Source organism: Lissotriton vulgaris, chromosome 3_1 (genome assembly GCF_964263255.1).
Source record: "Lissotriton vulgaris chromosome 3_1, aLisVul1.2, whole genome shotgun sequence".
In the NCBI taxonomy this organism is placed as follows: Eukaryota; Metazoa; Chordata; class Amphibia; order Caudata; family Salamandridae; genus Lissotriton; species Lissotriton vulgaris.
This window is the reverse complement of record NC_141689.1, coordinates 1,157,548,495-1,157,561,029: the sequence shown is the minus strand read 5'-3', so window position 1 is coordinate 1,157,561,029 and position 12,535 is coordinate 1,157,548,495.

Sequence of the window (12,535 nt, the reverse complement as noted above, 5' to 3'; positions counted from 1 at the left end):
TGATCCTTAATCTTGATCAGCTACCAGGCAAGGAACTGGCTTAACAAGGTCAGCTTCAGGCAACGAGGTCAGTTCACTCGGGTCATCTAGGAGTCAGCACAAACTCGAGCTAACGTGTACGTGTACTAAAGACTCGTTCGGCCGTAGTCATCGGCCTATGTGAGGGCAACCACAAAATGGCTGCCGTACACAAAATGGAACCCAAGGGTTCAGAACGAAATCCCTAAATACGTAGTAAATCCATCAGTCTAACACAGCGAAATCACTCGTACTTGCCGCACTCACTAGTTACGGTTCGCTACTATCGAATTCGTAACGAAACCATGACCTTTATAAAACGGGTTCAGAATTCACGGAACCTCAGTGTCTCTTATGTTTTGGGTGTTTGGGCGTGCACTGGTGATTGTAATATAAGGGTGTGCACTGGTGGGTGCAATGCAAGGTCATGCACTGGTGGGTGTAAAGCAAGGGTGTGCTCTGGTGGATGTAATACAAGGGTGTGCACTAGTGGGCGTAATACAAGGGTGTGCACTGGTGAGTGTAATACAAAGGTATGCACTTGTGGGTGTTTAAAAAAGGGTGTGCACTGGTGAGCGTAATACAAGGGTGTGCACTGGTTGGTGTAAAGCAAGAATGTGCAGTGGTGGATTTAATTCAAAGGAGTGCACTGGTGGGCGTAATACACAGGTGTGCACTGGTGGGTGTGATACAAGGGCGTGCACTGGTGGGTGTAAAGCAAGGGTGTGCACTGGTGGGCGTAATACAAGGGTGTGCACTTGTGGGTCTAATGCAAGGGTGTGCACTGGGGGGTGTAATACAAGGGTGTGCACTGGTAGGTATAATACAAGGGTCTCTCATGCCACTGGAGGTTATAGTTTTGAGTTAATACTGGCCGGTGCTGGCATGTTGTACTGATCTGGAACATCAGACATCTATTTGACACAGACTAGACATGACAGGCTTTTTTAATGCAAGCTCTGGGGAGGTCACATATGGCGTTGGGTGATTCACTCTACACTTGATGAATGTCCCACAATAAAGATATATGAGTTTGTCTTTAAGCTATAGCCCACAATTGACAGCACATCATTGATTAACTCACACTGTGTACTTTATGTACAAGAGTAAGAAAAACTACTTTTTTTGTTTTTAAGTCTTGCCTGGCATTGCAGCGCGCATGCGCTGCCCGCTCTATGAGGGCTGTTTGGAATCAATATACTTTTAGAAGCTGAGTTTTGGTTCCGCACGTAATTTCTATTGGCGGGCGCCATTTTGTGTCACTGATTAGGCTAAACGTTGTGTTCTGATTGTAACTGAGGCTTTTTAGTCCCTCCTGGTTACCACCCTGTCCTCTTTTTGACCCGCCCACCTGGACTGGATCTTTTATTGGCAGACTGACACAGTGGGTTTAATAATTGCAGTTGCCACTTGTTTTTTACCATTACTTGCGTGTGGGTTGTGCGTCTACTATTGGGTTATGTTTCACTAATAATGTTTTCTTTTTAACGATAACTGACCTGATTGCGAAGAAAGCTTGCACCGCGGTACACAAGTAAAACCAACGCTGTGTGCTACTGCCACTGTCCTGCATCTCGAGAGGAAGCCTGCACTGCCAGCATTGTCTGTCGGCCATGAGATAAATGCTTGTTTCATTTGGCTTTCGGAAAGGCAGCAGTGTGTTCATTTTTGCATCGCGCTTTCACTTGAAGTGAAAGCGCGATGCAAATATAAACAAACAGCTGCCTTTGTAACTGGGCTTTAGCAATCACAGCTGCGTGTTTATTTTTGCTCATGATTTAAAGGGCCGAGAGTCCCTATGCCCCACTGAGGTGCAGTGGTCGCAGGAGGCATACGGGGCACACCCGGACTCGATGCATTAGCGGCGGCTAATCGCCCCACGCTCAGGAGCCCAAAATATTTGGTGAAGTCATTGCGGAACTTAAAAAAAAAAGTATAAATACTCCACAACACGAAGAAGAGGTGAGTGCTGGGCGGCCCTGGTTGAGGGCGTGCACGGGAGGACACAAAGGGCTGAAGAGGGCGCCCCCTGCAGGGACGTGCTGAGCGAACACTGCATGGGGGTCATGGCCTCTCTTCCGCAGGTCATTGTGTGCATGGAGGGATCATTGGGGGTCTCTGTATCTGCACCTAGACTCTGCTTCTCAGTATCCCACACCCCTCCCCTCACATTACTCTGTTTTCAAGGTGTTCAACTCAGCCATTGCACCCTGCATTGGGTGCCCACTAGTTCCTGCAGCTGTGCATACCATCCGCGCACTAATGCACGCCGGTTCCCTACTTCTCAGCCTTCTCCTACACCCCCTCACTACTCTGCATTCGAGCTGCACTTCATGCTCCCTGTTTTCAATGTGTTGTGCTCCGTACTTGCTCCCTGCATGTGGTACTCAGTGGTTCCTGCAACATTGCACTCTTGCCATTTGCATCCACGCCCTATAGACCTGTCTGCTCCCCCTCCCTTGTTTTCAAGGTGTTCTTATCCTATTTTGGTCCCTCTATAAGGTGCCCACTAATTTCTGCAGCATTAAAACCCTACACACTGCTCTGCACCAACGCCTCCTGCTTCCTCTAAACCCCAACCCCGCCCTTCTTGTTTCCACTTCTCACTCCTCATTTACAAAGTGTTATGCTAGTTCCTTGCTCCCAGCATATAGTGCCCAGTGGTTCCTGCAACAGTGCCTTCTGCACCCACTTCCCCTGCTCTCCCTCCCTTGTTTTCACGGTGTCCTGCTCGCCCCCCTCCACATGCGCTTCCGGAGGGGCTCAGTCCACCTCTCCCTCTCGGCCAGTTGGCCAGTGCCCCAAGGTTTGCTTGGCTGCACACGGAGAGGGTGAAGCTGTGTGTGCCTTCCCAGCGCCCTCCGGATACCTGGACTGTGGGTCTCACTCACATGCTGTCTGTCTCCGGGGGAGGGGGTGGCGATGGATCCTCAGGAACAGGGGCCAGGGGGTGTGCCTGATGCGGTTTACTTGAGCATGTACGCTCGGTCAGTGGAGAATTTAATGATGTCCTTCGTATTCTGATGTTATGTTAACAGTCCTGTGTTTTTATGGTATATCTAAATGCTGGGCTCTCTGCTGTGCACGTTATACAGCAAGCGCCTCTTGTTTGGGGATCCAGGTTGCGTCCAGTTTCAGTTTAAGGATAATAGACCATTGTGCAGGAACTACGCGCGGTCCAACAAGGAGGTGTGCATGGTACGGTAGAGCAGGAAGGAACATGTATCCTATCCCTGCACAAGGTCTGCATGGTTCAGTATGGCAGTGCCCACACTCTCTCCCTGCAGGAAGTGTGCATGGTACGGTAAAGCAAGACCATGTATTCTAACCCTGCAGGAGGTGTGCGCAGTGTACAGCCAGGTACCAGGCGTCTTCCTTCAAATCCAACTTTTTGCTGCTGTACTGTCCCTCTGCTAAATATGTGCACACTCCGCCACCAGTGTGTTCCCACGAGCGCGCCACCCATTGCTTCCCCACTTTTTTTCCCCATCTATCCCTCTCAGCCAGACAAGCCAGCCAGCCACGCTACCTCATTCCCCTGCTTCAAAGTCTGCATATATGAGCCCAGGACTCCCTCCCTTCCCCCTCATCCCCTTCCATCCACTGCTATATTCCCACCAAAAAACCCTTCGCTCCTGTGTCCAACCACCAATACCAACCTCCCAAGCCAAGGCTCCCTCAGCAGCCCCACCCTCGCTGCTCCCACTTGTGAGTCATTGTCCACCCCTCAACCCATCTTTGCATTGAAATCTTCCACCTGACTCTCCGTGCGTACCCTAGGCCAAACACCCAGTTTGGGGCACTCCAAGAAGACCAAATCATCTGCGCAGGATCGCAATGCGTACCAAGCGAATACAATACCACTAGCTCAAACTCGTCTAAATGCAATGCAATAGGTCTGGCTTTTACAAAAGTTTAAGCCATCAGCATTGTAAATGACAATGCCTTTTTTACGTTTTAAAAAAAACACAAAAAACATTGCCATCTGCAATCTCAATAGCTCAAAGTAATGTAAATGCGAGACCTATTGCATTGCAAATGCGTGTTGTTTCTGCTGTTTTTATATAGCTCGAACTCGACTCAAAGATATTGGAGTGCTCTATGTGAACACCAGTTACAAGACCTACTTTGAAGCAAGAGCAATGTATCTCCGCAATTGTTATGTGAATGTATTTAATGGCGCTTCACTTAGGCCCTTTTCCCAGTTAAAGAACCCATCATCAGACATACACACTGAGACAGGCGGACTTACACACACAAACACACTCTCACACCTGTTACACACATCAGCACCAGTTACACATCCAGCACTCATTTAGTCTACTGCATGGCGGGCTCGCTTCTCTCTCAATTGACTGCAGCATGTAGCGTTACACTAGGCATGGCCATGGTCTTTTAACTCCTGCAAGTCACAGAGCTGTGGGACCCCTGGTGTCATACCCCCTGGCTGTAGGCGGTTAACGAGCCTGCCATGCGGCAGAGTAAAGGAGGGCTGAATGGTGGTGAGTATGTTCATTCGTAGCACAGTTATAACGCACCTGCTGTCAATGTTCAGCATGAACGCCTTACCATGGATGGAAAACACAGCAGGCCGATCAACAGTACTTAAAACAGTCACCGTCCATGAACAGCGAGTGTCGATAAGCCAGTGAAAGGATTACAAGGTGCTACACAGGTGCATCACAAAAATCCTGAGTCCATAGGCACAGTGACTCCACCAAAGTTTTTGCAAATCTAACGAGTATTAAAAAGATAATGGGGGGGGAGTGGCTTACGCCCGATGGAAATGGCCGCAGTTCCGTAGCTCTCCGGATGACGGGGAAGAAGACCGGCCCGCTGTTCCCTTTCTAGATGTGAACGGAGCCTGGAAACGGAGGATATGCTCCAAGAACGAATGCTTTTGCCTTCAGCTACGGTTTGGTTGGCCCGCTGACTGCCGTTATTATAAAAGCGGCAAGTGAGTTTTGAGGCGTTGCCGATTTAATGGACGCCACTGTGTATTCCAGCTGACGGAGCGAGGCTCCTAGCGGTACCTTCAAGGGACTCGAGCGACTTTTTCTCTTTTAGCGCTGCGTTGCTTGGAGCAGCTTGACTTTCCTGAAGCTTTTGAGCTCTTCATTTCTCTTTGGGCAATTTCGGCTAGCTGCGCCTTTGCTCATACATATGCTCCTCACAACCGGCTGCCGCCATTTTGTGCGCTGAGAGACACAAACTGCCTCATAATGTTTGAATAGGGTTTTGACAGTCTTCCCTCAGCAATGTGATTATTACAGGCATGTTTTTCTTCATGACTCACTAAAGGGGTTACTAGGACTTTAATTTCCTCATGCCAGCTCTACAAAATAATTTACAATTTTTGTTGTTAACTTAAAGTGCTGCACTTACATTTTATTGTTTCATATGCTCATGTTGTGCCTCATAGTTGTGCACGGGCTTTCGGTCACTGTGTGCTTGCAGGTTTTTGGCTCATGCTGTTCCCCTTTTATGATATATACATTGTTATGCAAACTTGTTATAATTTCTATATGTGTTGAGTGACTGTCTTCTCCCATGTTTCACGCTCGTTTCCTATTGAGGTGGTGCCATACTCTCATACATTTACAAATGTTGTCCTTTGGAGCTTTGTATTCTTAACCTTGCTGGGTTACTTCTCAAGTGGGCTCTGAGAGGTTCATTACCTGCTTTACATATTTTGTGATCACACTTTCTGTCGTCCAATTGGGCTGGTTATCCCTACACATTTTAGAGTCCTGCACTTTTTATTCTTTTGTATGGGGAGAATATCTAAGGATTTGCGCAAACCCTCCACCACTGCTAAGAAATTCTTAGTTCATACAGGCTCCCGCTTTCAGTGTTTGGAGATGGAGGACCTACCCGATACTCCGTCCTCGAAGGGCTCAGCATCTTCAACTTCATCAACGCCTGCTACCAAAAAAGGCACCATCAAAAGACTGAAAAAGGATCCTCCTTCGCCTCCTTCACAGGCCCCTGCGTCCGCTTCATTTGACTTGTTATTAGGTTAAATAAGGGCTTTACATCCTTTTGTCGAGGAAACTAAATCTACAATGCAACAACTTTCAGACAAATGGCTTTCTGTAGACAAAAGGATAACTGTGCTCGAGCAAAATGTTGCCTCAATGGAGCCCTCTGTATCCAAAGTTGAACCAGTTTGTGCACAGGTTTCGCTTTTATGTAAGCAGATTGAAAACTTGGAGAATAGGAGTAGGCGGAACAACCTCCGCCTTTACAGCCTTGAGGAAGGTTTGGAGGGGTCAGATTCCGTCGCCTACTTTCAATCTTTTTTGCCAAAGCTCCTTAATCTACCAGAAGGCACTTCTCTCAATATACAAAGGGCACACCGTCTGGGTTCCATTAGAGGCACGTCTTCTGCTGCAACAATGAGGAGTCATTAAGTATTTCCTTGAGTACACAGACTTACTTAAAGTCCTCTCTGCAGCAAGAGCTATGAATTGTATCACGTGGCCTGGTCACCCTTTATACTTTTCGCAGGACTATGCTAAATAAACAGCTGATCGACGCAAGGAGTTCTTATCTCTTCGACCACAATTGCGTTCCATGGGAGCACAATATGGGTTGTTTCATCCATGCCTTTTTAAAGTGACTATCAATAATAAGACCACTACTTATGATGATCCATTGAAATTGAAAAGTTTCCTTTATTCGCATTCTACTGACAAGATGGATACCGCTTCTACTTCAAGCTCTTAATAACTTTCTGCCTAGTGTACCGTTGTTGTTTCTCTATTTTGCAGTTTGCGTTTATGATGGTTGCTTAAGCTTCATAGCTTCTACACTATGTTATATGAATTGTTGTCAAGTTTAACCTTTTGTTCCTCTTTTCTTACACAGATCCTTCCCTGCTCTTCAGGCTCCTTCCCTGTGTTATTGGAGTTCGTCGGGTCCGACCCCTTCCTTCGTCTTTTCCTTTGAGCTCTGGTCACGCCATTGTTCATGTGGCTTCCACCCTCCCACCCTTTGTTTGTCCCGGATGTTATGTAAGTTCTTCGTCTTTCCCCCCCCCTGACCAAAGTCACGCTTCTTCCTCTGCTCCAAAAGGTGAAGTCAGGTTCCCCTCTGGACTTTGCCCCTGCCCATATCCTGAGAGAAATCTTCCTAGCCTGTCCAACTCCACCCCTTACACTTCTGAATGACTCACTTAGTAACGGAGTGGTTCCCACTGCTCACAAATTTGCGGCTGTTATCCCCATCTTAAAAAAGGCCGGTGCCGACCCCTCGTCCCCTTCCAACTACCGTCCCATCTCCCTCCTGCCTTACCTGGGTAAGGTCTTAGAAACCCATGTTACCAGCACCCTGAGCACCTATGTGGAAACCAATCACTGCCTCTCCCCTCGGCATGCGGGCTTTCGCCCCCTCCACTCCACGGAGAAGGTGGTGATCTCAGTGATGGACAGCCTACGCGAGGGCATTGACACCAATCTTCCGCAGGCCCTCATTCTTTTAGACCTGTCCGCCGCTTTTGACACGGTGGACCACTCCATCCTTCTCACCCGTGTCAGGGCGGCAGGCATAGAGGGCCTAGCCCTCGCTTGGCTCGAGTCCTTCCTGAGTGACAGGGCTCAGGCGGTCCACCTAGCTGGTTTCACGGCTGCCTCCCGTAAGGTTGTACGCGGGGTTCCCCAAGGTTCTTCACTTTCCCCTCTTTTGTTTAATTTATACATCTACCCCCTCATTTTTATGTTACAGCAGCTCGAGGTCACGGTGTTCAATTACGCCGATGACCTCCAGCTAATTTTCAACCTTTCTCACTCCCCCTCATCTTCCCAGAACGTTCAATCTGTCATGTTGTTCATCCAGGATTGGATGAACTGCAACCACCTCAAACTCAATCCGGACAAGACGGAGTTAGTCTTGACCGGAGGTGGTTGCAGCCCCTGGTCCCCTTCTCACTGGCCTCTGTCACTTGGTGTTCCCCCGCTCCCTGTTCCCAAGGTCAAAACCCTCGGTATCCTCCTTAATCCTTCAATTTCTGTTCATTCACAGGTTAATTCGGTTGTTTCCTCCTGCTTTTTCTCCCTCAGAACCATCAGGAAGATCTCTCGCTTTTTCTCCTTACCTGCCCTAAAGATCATAGTGATGGCTATGGTGCTCTCGCGCCTCGATTACGGCAACATCATTTACAATGGTGCTCCGGCCTACGCCATTCACCGTCTGCAGCTAGTGCAGAACCAGGCTGCCCGCCTGATCCACGGCCTGCCTAAATTCCACCGTGCCACTCCTCTACTGCAGGCACTGCACTGGCTGCCGGTGAAAGAGCGAGCCTTGTTCAAGCTTGGCTGCCTCACCTTTCAGGCCAAAATGGGCACCGCCCCGGAGTTCATTTGCTCCGCCATTAAGCCTTACACACCGGGCAGAGAGCTCCGCTCCACCCATCAGTCACTCCTAACCACCCACCGATTCAGAAAGAAAAAGGCGGGCGGAACTAAATTTGCAGTTCTCGCTCCTATGTTTTGGAACTCCCTTCCTGCGGAACTCCGCATGACACCTTCTTACACTGAGTTCCAGAAAGGTCTTAAAACCCTGCTCTTCTCCCGATCTCACGCTGTCTAGACTCCCTCCGCTCCTGCTGCCTCCTCGCAATCTAAAAGCGCCAAGAAACCGCGTGGTAGAAGCGCGCTATACAAATGTTTTTAAATTAAATTAAATTAAATTACCGTTTTCCTAATGTTTTTTGCAATTTTGTTCTTTGTATGTTTCACTCTTTCTTCGCACCTTCTTTCTTGCCCTTTTTCTTACTTAATTTGTTGCGCCTTTTCCCTGGTTTTCTCTCCTTTCCCCTGTCAGTTTTTTGTCTCTTTTCTATGATTCATCTAGGACATTTGCTCTCTTTTTCTCACTTTGTCATCCCTTTACTTTATTGGTTGATGGTGTCCTATTACTCTTCTTTCCTCTTATCCCTTTCTGAATGGATTTTGGTGTATTCCTATGATTGCCATATATACTTTTTTCTAAGTTCATTTCTATTCTGCTTTTTCTCTCTTTCTTTCTCAGTTTTCCTTCATTCTTTTTATGTCTCTCTTTTTTGGCTTTCTTTCATTTTCTTACTCCGACTTCTTATCTACCGCCATATATTGCATTGGGCTCCCTGTTTTCCAGGGCTCTTTCTTCTCTGGTTTTTGATGAATTCTCTCTTATTTCCCATATGTATGGTTTTTGCATTTATTTCTTATGTATTTCATGACTGGATTGTACTGATCATTGTCATCATTGTTATTGTATGCCTTTGACAATTGTCTCTTGGAATGTGAGAGGTCTTCATTCACCAATTAAGAGGCAAAGAGTATTGTCCCATCTTGCTAAACTTAACGCTGATATAGCTTGTATACAGGAATCCCATCTTTCTGCTAAAGAGTCTGTTAAGTTAAAGAGAGGTTGGGTGGGGGAGGTTTATTTTTCTCCAGGTGATGGAAAGCGAAATGGGTTTGTGATTTTGTTTCGAAAATCACTTCCTGTCAAGGTTTTCACTTGTAGTACTGATCAATTAGGTAGATGGGTCCTGGTAAATTTCACCCTGGATAAGGTCCCTACGTCCATATTAAATATTTATGCCCCAGTGACCGGAGACGCCTCTTTTTGGCCCTCCTTGGTTCCATACATCACGCTACATTATGCTGACAATTCTATTTTGGCTGGGGATTGCAATGAGGTTCTCGACCCATTCCTGGATAGACATTCATCTACTGCTTTTGTTCCCCACAAATCTCACAAATCTTTCACGCAACTCATTCACCAATATAAACTAATCGATGCCTGGAGATTATGTAATCCAACTTTACGAGAGTATTCTTTTTTCCCCTCCGCATCACACTCAATCACGATTGGATTACTTTTTTGTTTCACACCACCTCTCTCAATCTCTCATTTCTTCTGACATTGGATCTATATAAATTTCTGACCACGCGCCGGTTTCTATATCATTAGATGTTCTTTGTAATCCCAAGTCCGCTAAGAAGTGGCGTTTTAACAATTCTCTCCTCCTTGATCCTGCTTTTGTTTCTTCTTTCACTTCCTTTTTCCATGAGTTCTTCTTGTTAAATCAATCTGATGAGATTCAATTTTCGGTAGTATGGGACGCTTTTAAGGCTTCGGCTAGGGATTTTATAATTCGCTATGTCTCCCGTAAACGAAGGACAGCGCAGCAAACCACCAAAGATCTCTTTTCTAAAATTAAACGTTTGCAACACGCTTACTATACTTCAAAATCCAAAGATTGCTTGAGTGAACTTATAGCCACCAAATTTCAGTTTAATACAGACTCCACAAACAACGCTTCTAATTTTCTGCTAAAGTCTAGCGCCAAATTTTACGGGGGTCAAAATAGAGCTGGAAAACTACTGGCCAATTATTTAAAAGCTAAACAGAACCGAGTCAATATAGACTCCATACAAGGTCGGGATGGTTCACTTAAGCATAAGGATAATGACATCCTGCAGGAATTTCATCATTTTTACGAGTCACTCTATTCCTCTGAATCGAACGCTTCCGATGACTCTATTTCTCAGTTCCTTTCTAAGATTCATTCTCCTTTTGTTTCGCCCCCAGATCTTTCTCCATTGGAAACGGATATCACGCAATTAGAGCTCTCCCGTGCGCTAAAAACTTTGAAACATGGGAAGGCCCCGGGTCCCGATGGTTTCACAGTTAAATTCTTTTCTTACTTTTCCAAATTGCATATTCTCAAATTGCATTCTCTAATCTCTACTTTTCTTGCTTCCGGTTCCGCCTCGGGTACCTTTTCTGATGCTCTTATTTGTATCCTTCCAAAGCCAGGTAAGGATCTACAGTATTGAAAAAATTATCGTCCAATATCTTTGGTCAATATTGATTATAAAAAAATGTCTAAAGCTTTGGCACTGTGTTTGGAGTCTTACTTACCTGAGCTTCTAGGCAAGGAACAGTCAGGTTTTGTTAAAGGCAGATTCCTTGCGGATAACACTAGATTGTTTTTTGATATCCTCTCTAAGACTTCTCATTCTTCTCTTTCCCTCGCAGCCATTGCTCTAGATGCTGAGAAAGCTTTTGATACGGTTGAATAGCTGTATCTTTTCCGGACTCTGAAATGGTTTGGCTTTGGGACAAAAATATCCACATTGATTTCACTCTTATATTCTCACCCAAGGGCTGCTATATCGGCAAATGGCGGCTTATCCTCTTATTTCTCTCTTAATAGAGGGGTTAGACAAGGTTGTCCTCTCTCCCCTTTCTTGTTTGATCTTGCCCTAGAGCCTTTCCTCTTAAGAATTCGCCAGAACAATGATATTCATGGATTCCCCTTCCAACAAACCAATATTAAGATGGCTGCTTACGCAGATGATGTCTTGCTGTTCTTGTCCCAACCAAGTTCCTCCCTTCCTGCAGTCCTAACTGAGGTAGACTCCTTCACTCATGTATCCGGATATATATTAAATAGGGACACATGCGAGATTCTACCCCTTACGAAATTTACTCTTAAAAATGATTTCACTGCTTCGGGTTTTACGTGGAATACTGAGTCTATTAAATACTTAGGTCTTAATTTCACGGCTTCTCTTAAGAGCACGGTTGTTAGATCTCTAGATGATTGTATTAAAAAATTAAGTGCCCTTACCTCCAAATGGCATCCCCTTTATCTGTCTTGGTGGGGGAGATTGGATACGATCAAGATGATGCTTTAGCCTATCGTCCTATTTACCATATCTAATATCCCGTTTTCTATTCCCTCAAAATACTTTAAGAAAATTAACTCTATTCTCTCTACCTTTTTATGGGGTCACAAAAAGACTCGCATGTCCTTGACCAACTTGATGCGTCCTAAGACAGAAGGTGGGGTAAACTTTCCTAACTTTTCTCTATACCATAAATCTTTCCTGCTACATCAGGCGTCTAGATGGATTTTGGATTTAAATTCCTCGTCTCCTCTTTGGTTGGACCTGGAGCGTTCTTTCATCGCACCTTTCTCTTTTGCAGAATATCTAATGTTTACTCGCAAACCACATTTTATCTCTACCCCTATTCTCAGGCATACGTCCAAAATTCTTCCAAGTCTGCCTATTCCATCTTTTTTCGAGCAACCTATTTGGCATAACATGTCTATCCTAATTAATAATAGACCCATTTTTTGGAAGACATGGAGGGCTCGGTGTCTCATATGGGTTCATCAATTATATTCTCACGGTCAACCCCTTTCTTTTTCATCAGCTGTCTCTTCCTTCAATTTTCCTTCTTCCTTTCGCGCTAAATATGCATTATTACTTACTGCACTTCAGGATGCTCATGCTGCATACCTTGCTTCTCCCTTTTCTGTTTATCCAGAACCTTCTAGCGGGCCTGAATTATATTCTTTACTTCTCAAAAAAGCCTGAGCTTCCCAAATGTATGCGTCCTTTTTCGTTTCCTCTCCCTCCCGCATTAAGACTAAGACGGGGGAGAGATGGGAGGAAGATTTGCATGTCTCTTGGCCTATCAACTTATGGGAAAAAAATATGGCTGAATCTACGCA